The sequence below is a fragment of the Catharus ustulatus genome, chromosome 2 (genome assembly GCF_009819885.2).
Source record: "Catharus ustulatus isolate bCatUst1 chromosome 2, bCatUst1.pri.v2, whole genome shotgun sequence".
Classification (NCBI taxonomy): Eukaryota; Metazoa; Chordata; class Aves; order Passeriformes; family Turdidae; genus Catharus; species Catharus ustulatus.
The window spans coordinates 102425784-102444578 of record NC_046222.1 but is presented as its reverse complement, the minus strand read 5'-3'; the positions used below and the strand labels follow the sequence as shown (position 1 = coordinate 102444578).

The 18795-nt window shown below is 39.1% G+C and overlaps 1 protein-coding gene across 2 annotated transcripts in view; it reads left to right on the top strand.

Moving 5' to 3' along the window:
• The first annotated feature begins 520 nt into the window (after window positions 1–520).
• The window catches only part of NLGN4X (neuroligin 4 X-linked), a 164845-nt gene continuing 146570 nt past the window's right edge, over window positions 521–18795 (top strand). For both annotated transcript variants that reach the window (XM_033086732.1, XM_033086727.1), the window contains exon 1: window positions 521–917. The gene's annotated coding sequence lies outside the window, so the exon portion shown is untranslated. The remainder of the gene's footprint in view (window positions 918–18795) is intronic.

Below are 18795 nucleotides of genomic sequence, written 5' to 3'. Positions count from 1 at the left end.
TGTTTGGGTTTTTTCTGGGAGGACAGGGAACAGGAACAAAACACTTTTATTGCTTGGTGCACAATTATACTGTCAGCTCCACAAAAACACAGATGGGTGAATATGGTAACAACAGGCTGGTACTGTAGAAACTGCTACTGTAAAGGGTTAACAAAGACTGCACTTGCTGTACATGACCACGGAGCAGAGAGATCGGCAGTGTGAAGTGTGTGATCCTCCCGAGCACACACACACACACACACAGAGATAAGGACACCTTCAGTGCTCCGTGTGCGCAGTGCCCACCTGTGCAGCCCCCGGTGCCGGCCCGGCGCCGCTCGGCGCGGGGATGCGCCGCTCCTTCGCGGGGGGCTGTGGATGGAGATGCGGTTTCTGTAGCGCTGGGCTGGCTGCGGGGAGCCATTGGCTGGCGGCTTTGTGAATTTCATTCAGTTTGGTCCAATAGCGGGAGGAGAGCGCCTGGTACAGCCTGGACCTCTCCCCCCCTCCTCTCTCTCCCCCCCCCACCCCCACCCCCCCCATCTCCCTCTCTCTCCCAGCTCGCCTTGCCTTGCAGTTCAGTCTCTCCGCGGCTCGGTCTTTCTGCATAGGCAATCACAGCTCCTACTTGCCGACTCAACTCTCCCTCTCGCACTGATTGCAATGAATTTTCTGCCTGAATGTAGGTCGCTTACAACCGAGAACACGAGTTTCCTTCAAATCCAGTGTTGTTGTCTTTCTTCTTGTTATTTTTAATTTTTCCCCCCTTTCGTGGTCGTTGCATTCCTTTGGAGAAGCCAATCGCATTGGATTCCAAAAAGGAGAGCAGGAACCGTATGTGAATAATCCTGGCTGCATGATAGCCCGAGAGGATTTCCTGAAAGATTCTGGCTGTGTAAAAAAGACCCCTATGCTTCTGCAGCTATCCCAGTGTTAAGGTAGGAGTACCGGATTTGCAGTTTGAGTGTTCATTTTCATTTTTTTTTCTATTGTTTTTTTTCTGTTCCCCCCATCTTTTTTTTTTTCTTTTTTTTTTTCCTCGGCGAGGGTGGGGGAAGAGAGGGAGAGGTGTTGCAGTTGGTACTCTGGCAAAGGGCGAGCAGTTTGCTGCAGTCGTCTGTGCTTTTACTTTTCCCATCATGATAAAGCGATACTTTCTTTCTGACATTTCCACCATCATACGCGATCTTCTTGTCACATATGCATATTTATGCAAATTTATTTCTTTTTTACCCACTTCGGTCTCGTCCCTTATATCCCCCTTGCACCATAATTTGTTTGGAGGCATTTTGCTGCAATCAGCTATTTGGAAAGGCTCTGAGGTTCTGTGTGAGATGTTTACAAAGTAGCTTTGCCTTACAGGGAAATAAACAGAAGAGTGTGGAGGAGAGGAGGGAAAAATATCTGCAGTACAGGCAGAGAAAGAAAGAGCGAAGCCACAGTTTCTTGCAAGCGCGAAGAGGGGCAGGAGCGGTACCTCATGCTCTGTGTGCGCCTGTGGTTTTCAGGGAAACACAAAACCAACACGTAGGGTTTTGGTTAACCACTTTCCTTGCCATCGCCAAACCCACGAAAAAGCCAAAAGGGACAGGGACGAGGACGGGCGGGGGTGACAAGGGAGGCGGCTGCTCAGAGGAAATCTTGGATCTTGTGGGATTAAGCAGTTCACCCGCTTTCGCTTAAGCTATTCCGTGGTGGGGTTTTCTTTCTCTCCCCACCCCCCCTTTTAAATTTTTTTTTCTTTCTTTTCTCCTTCTCCTTTCTTCTTTTTCTTTCTTTATTTCCTTTCCGGGCACGGATAAAATGCCCGCTTTTGTGATGGGCATGGGCTTCCGCACGTGATGGAGCGGGGACTGGCACTGGGGAGAGCCAGCGTGCGCGGACCGGTGGTGGGGGGCGGGGGGAAAAGAAAAGGAGAGGAAAAGGGACGAGCACCACCAGCACTCACCCCGCCACGCACTCGTCCCCAGCTCGGCAGTAAATCGGCTTCTCTGCAAAGCTGGGGCTGGGGCGGGGGCGGGCGAGGCGGGGGCTGGCGGCGTGAGGCGCCTCCGCGGCCGCCGCGCTTTGCCCCTTCCCCGCGGGGGAGCCGTCGGCAGCGCAGCCCCGCACCGCCCCGGGGAGCGGGGGCGGCCCCGCCGAGCCGCCCTGGCGCACGGGGCCCCAGCAGCCGCCGCTCCCCCGCCCGCCCCCGCACACAGGGTCGGGCCGGGCAGGGCGCGTCCCGCGCCGCCGCTGCGGAAGGGTGCGGAACACGGGCGGCTGGAGTGGGTCGGGGCGGGTGTCCCGCCGCCGTGCCTGGAGCGGGGCTAAGAATAGATGGCGTCGCGGCCGGGAAACTTGGCCGGTTTGGGCGCCCGGCGTGGGGGGAGAGAAGTTTGCGGGGGACGCGGCGGCAGAGGCGGGGCGCGGCCGCCAGGTGGCGGTGCGGGCCCTTCCAGCCGCGCGCCCGCCGCCGCAGCGCCGCGCGCCCCGCCGCGGGGCCGTCCCGCGCGCGCCGCGCCCCAGCGGCCTCACCATGGCCCCAGTGCGGCCTCACCACGGCCCCAGCGCGGCCCGAGTTCGGCCTCACCATGGCCCCAGCCCTGCCCGAGTTCGGCCCCAGCGCGGCCCGGGCGGGAAGTCGGGGCGTTTGCGCGATCGGGGTGGCGGCGGGAGCGCCCAGGGCGCGGTGGAGGCGGAGAAGTGCCCCGGTGGCCGGGGCAGGTGTGAAGGAGGCGCGGCAGCCGCGGGCGGGCGGTCAGCCAGCAGGGAGGCAGCGCCGGGGCCGTGGCTCGGGGTGCCTGTGCCCGGTGCTGTCCGTCCGCAGCCTCCGCGGAGCTGCTGCCTTTCCTGGGCATGGCTGAAACGCACGGCCAAGTTCGGATGTTTGGTGTTTGGAGAGAAATCACCACCACTGCAAAAACCCAAAATACAGCCCCTCACCACCCTTCGAAACACCCCTTTAGCCTGATGTTTCATCAGTGTTGAAAGCAAGCGCTGGTAGCATTCTAGTTTGGTTTTAAATTAATAAAATATAATACATGCGTATGTCTCGGAGATTAGAATACAAAGCTTAATTAGAGGAATTTACAGTTACACCAAAATGGAAATCCCTGCTATTCTTCTCTTTCTAAAATATGAGTACAACTGCTAATGCAGATCTCATGTATTAAAGGGTAATATTTCTTCCCATGTCATGTGGGACAAAAATTAAGTTTTTATTAGATGTTTAAATCCTCAGTACTAAAAAAATGAACTATTTGTCACCTTAAGCAATTATTTCCACTAGTTTTAATTCCTAGGTAAGAACACTGCTTTGCATTGTGAAAGCATCTGATTTCATATATCAAATAAACTCTGCATTTTATTTTCATTTTACTTACAAAATACTTACTTTGTAATCTATCTATTAATATCTATGTAGGCTTCTGTATACGCAGCCTTTATATAGACATGCATTAAGGCAGGAAATTCTAAGTATTTTTTGCTTATATTGCTGAATAGGGGGTTGCATGCATTGTCTTATGAATCATATTCCAATGAATCATTAGGGTTTGAGAACCATGAAAACATGCCGTGCACTTTCTGATTATTCAAAACAGCAATGTCTGCAGTGGCATGCAATTTTCTCAGAATAATAGAAAAAGAAATTTAATTTTGACATAATATTTATAATGGTGAAATTATTAATCTTTTGTATATAAACGCAGCTATTATTACCCTTTCTTCTCTATTAATATACCAGTGTATTGTATAGATTTTTTTTTTGGTGAGTTGTGTGCAAGTGCAACCCATTAAGTTATACCAAATACTAAAAAATTGAAATTCAGTTTGACATCCAAAATATCTTGGTCTTATATTTAATGAAAAATTAAAAAGAAAAAAAAAAGTCCCAATGTTTTTTTCTTGATCAGCAAAACACAGTGAGCAGTGTCATTTCTTTTAAAGTCATCACAATGTGAGCAAACAAAAGCAAGCCTCATAGCGTGAACGGAACAGACCAACTGGATTAAATTAGGACAAGTGATAAAACTGGTAGGTTTACTGGAAATGCTGTGCTAACCTATATATTTTGTAGTCTTCCAAATACTTTAGCTAATCCCATATTCTGGGGTAGATCATTCACCTGAAAATGTTTACATTTGATAAAAATGTCAATCCTAATAGCATCCTTCAGCTGGAGACCTGTCATGAAGAGATGAAGGCAAGAGGCAGAAAGAAAACCTATTTAACTGAAGCTTTGTATTAAAAATACTATATAGAAGCTAGGATCTGTTTGGCTTGCTTTTTTTTTATTTTTTTATTTTTTAACAAAAGATTGATTCAAGCAACACTTACTGATTGCTACATAGATGTTTGCACGTTTGTTTTTGACAGGTTCTCAATACAGCCTCCTCTTGGCCTTTCAAGCATGCACACTGCTATTTGATGGCTGAATCACATAGTGTAAAGAGCAGCTCCACCTGGGTAGGACAGGAATAAGCATCATGCTGTAACCAGCATATAATTTAGTCATTCTGTTGCTTGAAGACTTGTCATCAGAATTCAAGATCTCTTCTGCATGAGTAAATTGGTTAGTTTTGTGCACAGAATTACAAGGCTGTGAGTCCTTATAGAAACAAAAATCTAATAAAACATAAACACAAGCTGCATACAAATCAATATAAGTATCTTATGTCCAGCTGCAGCTATCCTCTGGTGCAGTCCAACTCAGGTGTTCTCAAGCAATGTTTGTAAAGCATTTATGTTGTGAGCCATTTTGATCCTCACATCTGACAGGGTTATGTACTCAACTATGTCACCTTTTAGTAGTTCTCCTCTTCTCATTGTGTTTGTTTTAGTAGTCTCCAGATTGGATTTGAAAGAAAAATAAAAGAGCACCAATAAAAAAGCCCCAAACACCAGTGAGAAAAACCATTTTGCTGTCTAGTGGAGGAAGAGCAAGTAAGAAGTTTTATTGGCAATACTCTTGGAAAATTTTTAGCAATGAGATAAGACACAATGGTAATAAACTTTTCACAACTTGGATATGAGGGGAGAGAACAGAAAACTGGAAGATACGATTTACAGACAGTTGGCAGTGGTTGAATTTAAAAAGTAGGAAATTATTCTGGAAACATTTCCAGCAAGTTCATCCCTCTTGAATCCACGTAAACAAATGGGGATACCTTTTAATATTAAAAATAAGCTGTGCATGAAACAGTGTTACTTTATGGCTTGCCTTCATAGCTGACGTGAGAGTCTGAATAGAAGTAGCCCCTGTAGAACACTGACTTATCTTGACTTATCCTGTGAGTTCTGCAGTGGGGGTTTACCAGTGTCATGGCTAATTCAAACTGAATGCATTACCACATGCTGGAACGATCCCTAGCTAGGAATGCTCAGATTTGTACTGTAATAATCTAAAAATAAATTGTAGTCACTGATGTTACAATGTATGATTCTTTCAGCTGTCTTCTGTGCTGAGCCCACACACCACTCAGTGTCATAGGACGTATTTCAGTAAGTGTATACCACTGGCGAGCTTCAGTTGATGGTTAGGATTTTCCATGCTTGTCTATCTTCTGTTATTTATGTGCTAACTGAGATTTGCAACTTGATGGGGAGGCTGAGCCTTTTAAGAGAAGTAAGTTTTGAAAATGAGTGGCACTCTTACTGACTCTGCAGTTACTGTTATGATTTCCTATATTGTATGAATATAAATATAAATTTGTATTTACTTTAGTATGAATTTATTTTGAAATAGATTAAAAATATTTTTTGAGAGGTAGTTACACATCATTTAAGACTAAGCTCCTTCAATGTTTCACCATAACAGTTGATATATGAAATAATACTGGATGATTTGATGGTAGCAAACTTCCATGTAGCAGTATTTTTCAGATTTTCATCTGTTGAATGCAACAGACAAAACGAGATAGACCACTGCTTCTCTGTTTAGACAGTTCACAGGGAAGACTTTTCCTTTGTCCTCCAGCTGGACAATTAGGAGAGGTCTAGGACAGCCAGAAATTAAAGAGGACAATTATGAATAGGATTTCTGACACAAAGTGTTAATTGAAGTGGTCTAATGCCTTAAGTATTTTGAAAATTGCTGCTGCTGTAGTGTCTATGTGGGCTGTAGGCCCAGTAGAGACCTAAAAGGAACAGATTTTCAACAGATTTGTAGCTGTGTTGCTGTCAGGTGAACGGTCTTTCCAGGACTGACCAGCAATCTTAGTCAGTGCCATCATGTGGTGATCTTGTGAAATTGTTGTCAGACATAGCTGGGTTAGTGATCAAGCTTCTTGATGTGCTAACATCACTTTGGACCCTTTGTGAGAAGATAGGCAGTTTAATGCCAACAAGCCTTTCAAAAGAAGACAAATGCTATTTAGAGAAATAGTATGGAGTGGGCTCAAATAAATTAACTATCTTTTCTGTAACTGGGTTTCTTTTACAGTTTAAAACTGTAAAAGTTTGACACTCTGGTGTCAAATGGACAGGCTTCAATAAATCTCCTGCTTGGTACATTTTTTTTTCTTCGAAACAGATTTTAAAGTAATTATCTCCAAATACCTATTTGTTATATTCCAATAAACAAATACTCCATTATACATCACATTTTGACTTCTGATATATAAAAGCCTTGCTTTGTATCCATCCAAATATAATAAAAACAGGACAAAGCTGATAGCCTCTTTCAAAATAAAATAATTTTGAATCGAGTTAGATTTCTATTGTTTATTTGTATATCTTTTTTTGGTACTAATTCTTGTGGTACTTAAGTTTTGCATAAATCTTATGCTTGGAAGTAGCTGTACCAGACAGTTTTTCCCCGCTTATATACATTTTTTTTGCAGACACTACACAGAACTCTGCAATTAAAGAGAGCACGGGTTTAGTCAACATTTTAGTCAATAGTTTAAATATACACTTAAGAATTCTTTCTCTGAAAATAAATAAGCTTTTCTCCCCGCCGCCCCCATCCTTATTTCTTTACTTACTTTACTCCAACATATATATAATTTATCTCTTATATACCACTTACCCATGAAATACCTCTTTTGAGTACTTGGTCATGTATGGAACAAGTTACCTTGAAATTACATAAAAAATATGTTTATTCTTTGAGAAATTATTCTACCTTTTCTGCTCTATTGTGAATGTTTTCCAGACATATATTTTCTAATAAACAAAATTAATTTATTGTTCATGTATAAGATAATTAAGATTATGTTCATGTATAAGAGGATATATTGTTCACTGTATAAGATATAAGCCATATGTTCCCTGATGTACAATTTGACATAGCATAAACCATTAACATTAAAAAAATCTGTGCAACAGGACCAAGATAAACAGACCATTAACAGATTAGTGTTCTACAATGAGATCTGTTGGATTCAGTCTAAAAGTACCTGTTAATTTCAAGAGGTTTTCTCTCAGGTTCTGGGAGAAGGTAGTGTTTGGACAAAATGGTATGGAGTATTTTCATAGAACTGAGAATATCATATATAATGATTAAAAGTTTTCTCTCATTAACTTCCCGTTAACTTCTGCTAATGAAATTGCCTTCAAACCTTTGTTTGAAAAATAAAGAACAAAGCATAGGCTCTGAAAAATAATGCATCTCCATCCCTTCTTTGAAGAGCTTGTCATAGCATGAATGATTATAGCATGCAAGAGCATGTTAGAAGATATAGGGCCATGTACTGTGTCAACTCATGTTTTATTGGTGACTGTGTTTATAAAGACAAATGGTTATACAGATTTGGTTCCATCTGTGATTTCTTTCTGAAATTTCTTGGATTTGCTTGTCAAAGAAACTGGGCATGTGTTAGGTGGAGTATTCACATCCAGTCTGTTCAACTTTTGATTCAGTTATCTCATTAATTGTGGTGGTGCTCAAGTTTTTGCCAACTCTCCAAACAAGCATTTTAACACTGGTAAATAATTTTTCCTGGATGTTCAGTTGCAATGTTTTTGGATCATAGATTTCAGCATTGTTTTATAGGTGATTTGTGACAAAAAAGGGGCAAAAATCCTCCCCTGGATTCCAGAAGAATTATGCAAGGAGAGGTGAAGTCCGTGTAAATCTTTGGTACATCTGCCATTACCAAAACATTCTGACATTTATTAATTAGTAGGAATGTATCTGGATTTCATGGGATTTCATGGGTCTGAGGTAAAGAATGAAAAAAGATAATAGCAACAACTAGAGGAAGCAGGCTAGTGAGTTGTTGCTGTATGAAATGTACCCTTCACCCATATGTTAGTGCAGAAGGTCCAGTGCAGCACTTCAGGAAAGCATTAATTAATCACAGTGTTTCTTCTTAGTCAGATACGTAGTCACTGATTTGTTTGCTATAGTTTCCCAATCCAAATTTATTTCTATCAATAATGTAATTATTATTACGTCCGCCTAATGCATTTTATGTCATCTACATGAAAGCAAAGATAAGTTCTCAGTACACAATGGTGTGAGGGGGAGTAGAACTTTCTGCAAATTATGCACAGCTGGACAGATGAGCTGTGGTGCCTGAGGCTGTGAATTTGTATTAACACAGCCAGCAGTAGGTCTGTTTTCTGAATTAGAAATGTTCGGTGTATGTAGGTTTCAAATGTGCAGGTGGTGAATTTGGGGACAGATGATGTAGATCCAGTGGTTTTGATAGATTAAATAATAGCAGTTGGCAAAACTGTAAATTAATCGTGGAGCTGGATGAGAGAACTAGTGTATTAATTTCATGCTCATTATGATAATATTTGATTTAATTCAGGTACACAAGTTAAAGTGCAGGTGGACTTACTGCTTAAATCTAAAGAGCTATAGCACCTTAGGAATATGGAATGCAGGCCACCTGGCATTCAAATTGAAAAAAAAAGAAAAAAAAAGAAGAAAAGGAAAAAAAAAAAAGAAAACTAGAAGAACCAGTGAGCTTTTTATACTGTTGTACTGTGAAAGGCATGCTGCATTGATTTATTTGCCCTGATCTAGTACAGAGGTGTGATGTTACTGAAATGCAGGGATTAAATGGTGCAGTTAAGCATGTGCCATTACTCTTACACCAAGTTGTTACGGTCATAGAGAAGCGTGGAAGCAGAAGCAAAAGTTCCTCCCTAGAAGAGCTGGCTGACGCTCTTTTATGCTGTTGAGTAGCAAGTGTATATTTATCCTTGTAATTTTCAATCTGTATTTTCTTTTTCCTATTGGCTTTGGACATAAGATGTTCTAGTGAGTTGTCCTCTTGTCCAAATCTGTCTTGTCTATAAAAGTTTTAGCTTGAGAAAACTGAAATTAGAACATGTAGTTAGAATATTCTATTTTTTCTTTCTTCCTTTCCTGCAAGTCTTGATTTTGTTTGTTTGTTTGTTAGTTTTTCTGTTTTCTGTAACTTTTTAATTTGCCTTAGCATCCCAGAGCCTGTGAAATGTTTTCCACTCATGGTATAATAAAACTGTCAATATGGTGACCAATAAAGTAGAAACACTTGGGTGATTTGCATTATCAGTTCTCTTGTGCTGAATTTGAGTGGTTTCTTGTGAAGGATTTCTTGTTCTGGCAAAGAAAATTTTAACAGCAATGTAGAAGTTACAATACTGTAGAAAGCACAGGAGATGGGAGCACTTGTAATAGGACCAGTGTGTTGAATTCTCTTAGCTATTAAACAGATAAGATTAGAAAGCTAAATAAGCCTTGCATTTAGTATATAAGTAAATGATCACTGGATAATAACACTTCACAGAAACATCCTTCTGTGGTAGATTTCATTTTCTCTTTGCCCCTGGAGAGTGGTCATTTGGTGAGGCTTGATACTTCACTGTGTCCTGAAACCAGTTAGAGCTGGTTTATTCAAGAGGAAACAAAACGTGTACATTGGAGAAGATTCTGTGTGGAGCCTGAGACATCAGTAAATGTGATGCAGAAATGGCAGCTCCATTTTGGGAGACAATGAATGGGTTTCTTAACAGCAGTGATAGCACTTGTAACACCACTTCTAGCTCTTAAGGCCTGAAAGCTAAGCACTAAGCATATCCATGTCTAAGATGGGATTGCATATTTTAGTTCTTACCTTCTCTGCTGTGAAAAATGAGGGTGCTTCCTAAATGACCCAACCCCTCCCTTTCTTACTCACTATCTCCAGCATGGTGGAATGTTTTCCTTCTCTTGCTTATTACTGCCTCAAGAGGCCCATCCTAGTCAGAGTCTGTAAACAGGCTGAGTTGCAGGCAGTTTCAAAGGAAGGTTAACATGATTAACTTCTGTAGAAAAAGAACATCATGACACACAGGGATAGCACACACAAGAGCACAGACAGTATAGTAGTAGGAGGAGTGGCAGTTCACATACTGTGTTCTGGAGAACTTAAACCAGCAGGATATAAATCAAGTTGGATTTACAACAGGAGCTGATGGTTCTGGACGTGAGGGTTTAGTTTAGTCTGAGGGGGAATAATCTAGAAGTTACTGGTCAATGTAAAAGTACAATTTTTAATAATATCATCCCTCTGTAGAAATCTTGATAGTATGCTTTGAAATGGAGTCTGTTTTCTTCTAAAGAATATTTTAATTTTTTTTTTGTCCTAATAAAGTATTTCTTGAAATAAAGCCATTGCTTTTGAAGGAAACCATACTGAGTGGTATCATCACTGAATATATTTTTAGTAGGAATGTTTACTTGTTTGGTTTTTTTTTATGCTGTTTGTCCCAAGAATCATAAAATGTCATCTTTTTTGTTTCATTTCAAATACTTGGCTTTTTAGAATGTTGGATATCTTTGTTTTGTTGAGGTTTTTTTGGGGTGGGGGTTTTTTGGTGGTTTTTTTTGTTGTTGTTGTTGCTTTTTGTTGTTTTGGGGGGCGGTTTGCTCTTGTATTCTTTTAATTTTTTTGTCTGTGTGCTTTTGTTTGGGTTTTTTCTCCCCACATGCCAAATTTTACTACGAACTTGCAGTTTCTCAGAGAAACTAGTTTTGCAGAGAAGTGCATGAAGAATGTGAAGAAATTTGCCTAGAATTATATAAAAGCAGTCTTAACAAGTTGTGGATTTTAATAGTTCGGTCACTAGCACATGGCGGTGAGGGAAAAAAAAATAGAGTAAAATGTGCCTTCATCCTACTCATATACATCACTTAAAGATATTAATGTAATAGTTGATAAAGACCTTGCGGTTGGTGCTCAACCATTATTTCACATCTAAGTTATATTCCACAGTTACAAAACTTTTTTCTAATCACATTTTAAAACAGAATTGACATACTTTGTTTAGCTCAAAATTTGCCAAGAAATAAAGCAGACAGAAGAAAGCAATTTTTTCTCAGAGGTTGCGGAGTGCTAGCCTTTCATGTTCTTAATAAGCAACTTCCCTTATTTATATAAATGACATATTGCATACAACAGCAATTTTGAGAGCAATTTTTCTTTGCTTGCTGTGAACTGTATATTTAAAAGATTACAAGCATGACTAAGATCTCATTAACACTGTGCTTGCATTGGTTTGTAGCATTGTCTTCAGTGACACTGTGCCTAATATCTGAGTGTCTAGAAGTATTTAGTGCTTGACAAAAGATACTCAGGTTGCAGGATTTCCCCCTCCTTCTGCAGCTAATATCTCATTATTTAATGTATTGATTTGGCAGAGGTCTCTTTTCAGCTAAGAACTTGTTCTCTGTGGAGTAAATTGCTTACCAGCCAGCTATATGTGTTTGCCTTAGCGAATCTGAGTGAAATGGTCCATCACAAATTCAGGTAACTGCATTAACCTTCTTGACATTGTGACTCTGAAAAGTTAAGGTGAGGATAGAAGTGAATGACAGGAGGTGGTGAAAATGAGATTCTTGCACATGATGCATATTTTACTGTGTGTAAATAGGCTTAGAAATTAAGTGATTTTTAGAGATAAATTTATATTTTAAATTTATTTGTCCCCTTTAGATGATTCTTGTTAAACAGGAAGAGTATGTTTTATCAGAATTTTAGTTCTTAATCCACGCTTATTTCTAGTATGTACTCAGATTTTGTGTTTAGACAGGCAAAAGTTTCAGGTACAGAAGGAAGAAAATGGATTAAAAAACTTAATCACAACACTTCTTATTACTTTACACCAATTTCTTTTTCTGCTCTGACATGTATGAGAATTGATTATTTATAGTACATGGTTTCTATGAATAAGTAAGCACTGAATTTTCCATGTAAGATATCTAGACTTTGCTAGATTGTTACACGCTGTCCAGTATATATTTCATATATCTTGGGAATTGTTTGTTTTGGGAGGGAAGAAAGAAGCAAAGGAAATAATTTATGATTTGGTTATTTTTATTTTTTCTTTATTTGTTTAGTTTTTATTTGGCTAATGTACTGTATAAGACAGAATGGATTTCAGATATGTAGACTGATATATACCCCAACCCGCAACATTGCTCAATCTTACTTCAGAAATGCACAAAATGGCCACTTTAGGGAAGAAGAGGAGAAGGTGAAGATTGAAGTCTAGCCCAAATACAGAATCAGAATATAGCACCAACACTTAGACTGGGAAATGTTTGTGGGTTCTCTGATCTGGATGTAATTGAAGTCATGCCAGGAATCACTCTTGCTTATCCACTGTGATTTTGAAAGTACTATGTTCATGGACTGCCATGACATGGCATGTACAGAACAACCAGGGGATCAGGCACAGCCAGTATGGGTTTAGGAAATGTAGGTCCTGCTTGACCAATGTGATCTCCTTTGATGACCAGGTTATCTGCCTAGTGGATGGGGGAAAGGCTGTCTCCCCCAGCATTCTCCTGGAGTAACTGGCAGCCCATGTCTTGGACAGGTGTACTCTGGCTGGATGGCTGGGTCCAGAGAGTGGAGTTACACTGAGCTGTCATCTGTCCACAAGTGGTATTCCCGAGGGCACAGTATTGGGTCCAGTCCTATTTCATATCTTTATGGGTGATTCTCAGAAGTTTGCAGAGGACAACAGGTTGTGTGCGGTTTTGATCTGCTGGAGGGTAGGAAGGCTCTGCAGAGGGATCTGGACAGCATGGATCAATGGGCCAAGGCCAAGTCTGTGAGGTTCAGTAAGATGAAATGCTGGGTCCTATACTTCAATCACTACAATTCCATGTACGGTTTCAACCTAGAAACATAGGAGAGAATTTTCATTCTAGATTTACACAAAGGGTGTTGATGTCGATGGAAATATGGTAATTTTTAGGTTCAAGTCTTGCATACCTATGTACTACATAAGAGGCTCTGTACTGTAAAGTCTACAAAACAAAATATAAGGAAAGCTGAAGCAGGAAGGTGGACAAAAGAGGGACAATTCTCACTCTAGTGATGGTTTTTCCCACTAGTAGCTACCATACAACACTATTGGGATTTGCAGTTGCAAGACTGTGATAATAACAACACGAGACCTAGAGTGTGAGAACATTAAGAGAAAAAGAAAAATGACGGTTTGGAGGGCTCTGGAAAACACTGCTTCAGTGGCTTAGATAATAGCTTACAGGGCTGTGAATTGCAGCCCCTTGACATTACTGAGGTTGGGACACTAATTTACTCAAGGCAAAACATGATTTAACAACATTCATGAATGAAAAAATTGTATTGGATCACTTAAACTTAACATTAGAAATATAAAAATTAGGATAATGTAAAAATAACTTAAGAGCTTTTGCCTGGATACTTTCTGTTTGTCAAAAAGGATGAGTGTAGAGAATCTAAGGGTATTTTTGTTTGTCTTTAACTTGCTCTAGGTAAAGACATAGTGTATCAGAAAGTACCTTTGTTTTTAAACTATATAGTGATCTTTTAAAACAAAACCCTACAATTTGCTTGTGTTTTACTATATTCATCAAAATGGAACCAGAACTTTTTTGTATGCTGTTTGTAAGTACTAGGTGACTTTGCATCCCTTTATAACTTCTATTATTTCATAATGGATCTTTTGGAAGGAAGGATGTCCTCTCTTCCTAAGACTACATCATTTATCAAACAGTAATTGCCATGGTACATTTAGATGTACTATGACTTTGTAAATCATCACAAGAATTGCCTGATATCCAAATTACCCAATGCCTTAAGGTATTCCAAAATACAAAATCTAGCCACAGGCATTAACAACACATACAGTGATTGCTGTCATACTTTGGTGCTGTTCCCAGAAATGCCACATTCAGAAGGCTGCACTTTGAGGAATGATGCTGCATAATCAGGTGGCTAAATTCATTAGAAGCTGAGGTACCACAACAGGGAGTACAATGTTATCCTTGATGATCTTGGCTTTTGTGGTGGCAAACAGCAATACCCTCAGAATTTCTTGATCTGGTTACCAACTGATTCAGTCTTTCAAACTATTCCCAACACTGGCAAATTTTTTCTCATCACATCTTTTAGCTAAGCTTCAGTTTTTCCCAAGAAAAGTTCCTCAGAAGTTCCTCAGTAGTCCAGGTAACTAGTTTGGACAACGAGCTCGGTTGTTCAGTGGCTGGATGTCAGACTTATTCATCAGGTTTGGCTGATACAAACTGAAGAAGCTGAAAAATTGTGACTGTTCTGTTCTGATATAAGAAACAGGGAAAAACCCACAGCCACCACATCCCTCATCCCCCTGCCACCCCCAAAGAAAAAATCAACAAAACTTCTTCTTTTACCATATGCCTAACTCATTGGTGGCTGATGAAAGATCTTTACAGGGTTGCTACTCTGTTTCCACTGTGAACTGTATATGTTCAGTAAGGCCATGTTTAAATGTTTTTGTCAAATGTCTACTGAATATATTGCACAAACTAGGAGAATCAGAGAGGAATGGATTTCAGTTTTAGTCCCCGTATTCTAGGTAATCAATTCATGCTCACATGTGTTGAGCTTTATGACAAAATTTTCCCGCTTTTTTTTCTACAGCTAGTTCAATGAAGGCAATTTTGGTGAGGCACCAACCACCTCTGGATTTCAGTGATTTTCTTACTCTAGATGAGCATCTTTCTCTCAAAGATGTCTCTATCAGATCAGTGAGGACTCTATCTGTAGTGCTTTTTACTCCCTCCTAGTATATACTGCTAGTTTATCTCAGATGTCACTGAGTATCATAGTTCTGAATCTCTTGGAAATGCTGTGGGTTTTGGTTTTCACTATGAAAAAGTGTAGCTAAACTTATTTGCTACTCATCCTTCTATCTAGATACTTTCAGATTCTGACCAGATTAAGTGTCTAGTAGGACTATCAAAATTGATGTTTTTTAAGGTTTGCTTCAGAATGAGATTAAGAATTGGGATTAATGAATAAATGAATTTAGTCAGGTGACACTGTATCTTGATCAGTTTGCATTGTTCCAGAGACTGTAAGCTGTTGGGTTTCCTGCTCTAAGGCCTGTCTGAGACACGCATATTATTGGTGAAGCAAATGTCCCTTAAAATTTATTGCTTTATTGTTATTTCTGTTTATATAAAGTTACAGGTCTTGTTTTAAGATAAAGGACTCCTCTTTCCATGACTTAGAGTTCTTGACGTTTGAATATTGTGTCATTCTCAAATACATTCTCCTTATGAAGCTGTGGGATTGTTGCATGTCTGATATATTTGAATGCTATTGATAGTCTAGGATCTAGCCTTAATTTTACGTTATTACTGTACCTGTCAGAGGCCTGAATCATTAGACTATTCCTTTCTGAACTTCTGCATGCTCACACGTTTGTCAGGTTTTTTGTGGGTTATTGGTGTCAAGAAATTTCATTCTTCTATCCAGCATTGTCATTCAGTGGTGTTAGTAGTATGTAAAAAGTATCAACTCCTCAGTTTTGATGTATGCAAATTGTTATGTATGAAAGAAATAGAGTCTTTTATATGCTGATTACCTCCAAGTATATTCTGTGTGAGACATCCTTTTGAAGAAATGTGTGGAGGAGTTTTACAGGATTTTCAATAATTCTGAATGTAAATGGCGTGAGAAAAATACAAGGGGTATAGCATCTATTTGAAATAATTATTATCGGTATGTTTTACTGTGGCTGAGTTTAAGGACTCAGACTATCAGCTCATTATTTTCTAAGCGGAAAACAGTGGAGATGTGGCTGATTTTTTTGAGAGTGGTGAAATGCAGTGTGGAAGACATATTTAGAGGACTAAGTTCACAATATAATCACTGGAAATTTCATATGTGTTTCAGAAGGAAAATCTCTATATGTGTTGCCTACTTAAATGTATTTAACACATGATATAAAATTTAAACTTCCAAAAGCAGTGATAAAACCAGCAGCTTTCCTTTCTAGCTAATACAGAATATTTTAAACCCCCGACTCTTTTTGGAATTATGAATTGCAGTATGAAAATTTGGAAACAGAAGACTAGCTTTATCATTTATAACAATAGCTGACACATTATATAACTCTAACAACAAATAATTCTGTTTCAATTTTTTACTGAAGGGTACCAGTGAAGGGAACAGCTAATATAGTGGTTGTTGCAGCACAAGTCTCTCCATTCAGCAGAAGCTGTTAATATTTCTCACATGAAAAAGGCTAAAGTACTAGACATATATGGATTTTTTTTTTAATTGTAACTCATGTTAAAAAAAACATTTTTCAAATGAAAAATTTTCAGGTTCTAATAAAAATAAGATTTGTGCATGTATATGTACATGTATTCAATTCATTTCAATGCTTTTTATTGTCTAACAAAAGACTGCTTGTGTCCTCTTGATAATCTTGATGGCCTTAATGTAGACCTTTTTTTTAATGAGTGATTTTAAAAAAATTAAACAAATGTAAAGTCACATTCTTTTAAGAAATTAAAAAATATCATCTATAACAGTTCTTTTACAGTGAAAAACTTTCACTTGAATGCCATATAGGGGAAGGGGTTTTTTGAGGGCATACATTACAGGTGATTCTTGAGTGAAATACTAGCATTTTTTTGTGCACCACTATGAAAGTGATGGTGATAATCTCAGTTCAAGGTTGGAAGTGCTTACATGGCAAGAATCTAATTTCAAAAGTTTATGAGCTGTGTTTCCTATAAAGATATTTTTTCTTGATGTTTTAAGTTCATTTTCAACTCCTGAGAATATTATTTTAAAAAAATTAAATCATGCAAAGTGAAAACCTCTACTTAAGAACGCCTGTAAGTGTTAAGAGCTGCATTTAAAAACAACAAACATTTTCTCTGATATCTTGTTGTTTACTGAGGAAATATAATATTTTAATTATTAACTAAAACCAGATAACAACTACAACACATCAGGTTTTTGTCACTTAGCCGTCTGTGAGTCTCAATTTCATCTTAGACATGTGAATAGATAAAAGAAAAAAATGAGAAAGAACTGCAAACTGCAATTCTTTTAAATGTTTGTAGTACAAATAATATATCATTGGAAGATTTAGCTTATTTGGAGAAACTTTGAATTGTTACTTGCATGCAGTTACTTGCATACTTGTTAGCATATTTACCTGTGCTTGGTTAGGGTATATCTTTTTGAAAAATAACACACACAACATTTAGAGCATACAGTACCTGAGAAAAACAAGAATTTTATTAGGTGTCTGGTGTGAGCTTACACTTTGTCATTATCCTTCCAACGCACAACTTCTGTACACGTGTGTTTCAGGAGTCTGTGTGTACTCAGAGGAGTATTTCTATAAATATTTTAAAGCACTGTGCAACAACTCCAAGTTGGATGTGTGGATGATCGGTCCACATCCTCACAGTGATACGACAGTGCTGTTCAGCCCTCCAGAGACTAATGCTTTGCTCAGGCAGAAAGTCCTCTGGGACCTGAACTGTGGTCCTTGCATATCACTACAATGCAGTATGTGACATACCAGTTTGGTCAGAGTCAGCTTTGTTTCACTATGCCTCTCAGGGTTTATGATCTTCCTAGAGCTTTTTGAGGTAAAATTTGTTTTCTGGTTTGTGAAGTGACAGCAGTTTTGTGTTTGTACGAGAGACTTCTAAAATATGTTTTATCTTTAATGCTCTACTTGAGACCTTGTGATAGTTATTGCTGTCACAACCACACTCTTGTTGTATAACTGTGTAATTGTATAATGTATTGTATAATTTTCCAGTAGCAGCTACCAGCTATTGCCAGAATTTCCTCCCAAAATTACGTGTCCAATAGACTGCAATCAAGTGTGAGACGGCAAGTAGAGACTTGGATATGTGGACTGACTTCTGCAGTTTTTGTTGACTTCAGAGGGCTCTGGATCAATCTCTTAGCTTCTGGTCAAAGAAACTGTAGCCTTTCTTCAATTTTTAACACTGAAATAGTAAAAGGCTAACATATTTATAGATCATTCACTCATGAATATCTTTATTCTTCCAAGTAACAGCAGGGTAGAGAAAAGCAATTGACTTCTCAACCAGATAAATGGAAAGAGATAACTGTACTCATGACAATCATAAATTTGGGTTTGTTATGATGTGTAATCAACAGCATATGATATAACCTATTGCTATTGCAGGCAGGAGATCTAAAGATGACTGACAGCCTAGAGCAAGTAAGATCTAGCTGAAAACGGAATGTTCTAAATACAGAACAATGACTCTATATATAGCCCTACAGTGAGAGAAATCTTTTCATTTCTTCTTCTGATGGGAGACAAGAGAGGATTTATTTGACTTTTGGGAAGCTTTAGAATCTTCAGCAAATAATCCAAGACACTGAAAACATTTTAGGCAACTTACTCAGTTCATGTAATGGAGTTTAAATAAATTTACCAACATATTGATTTCTTGTACTGAGGAAATGTGAGGGTTCCACTTATTATTGTGTTTGTTATTTGCTTGTTCCAGTAATTATTTTGCACTTTCCATTGCTAATTTTAGACGATTCTAAATACAGTAGATTCAGTTAGTACATGGAGTGCTTG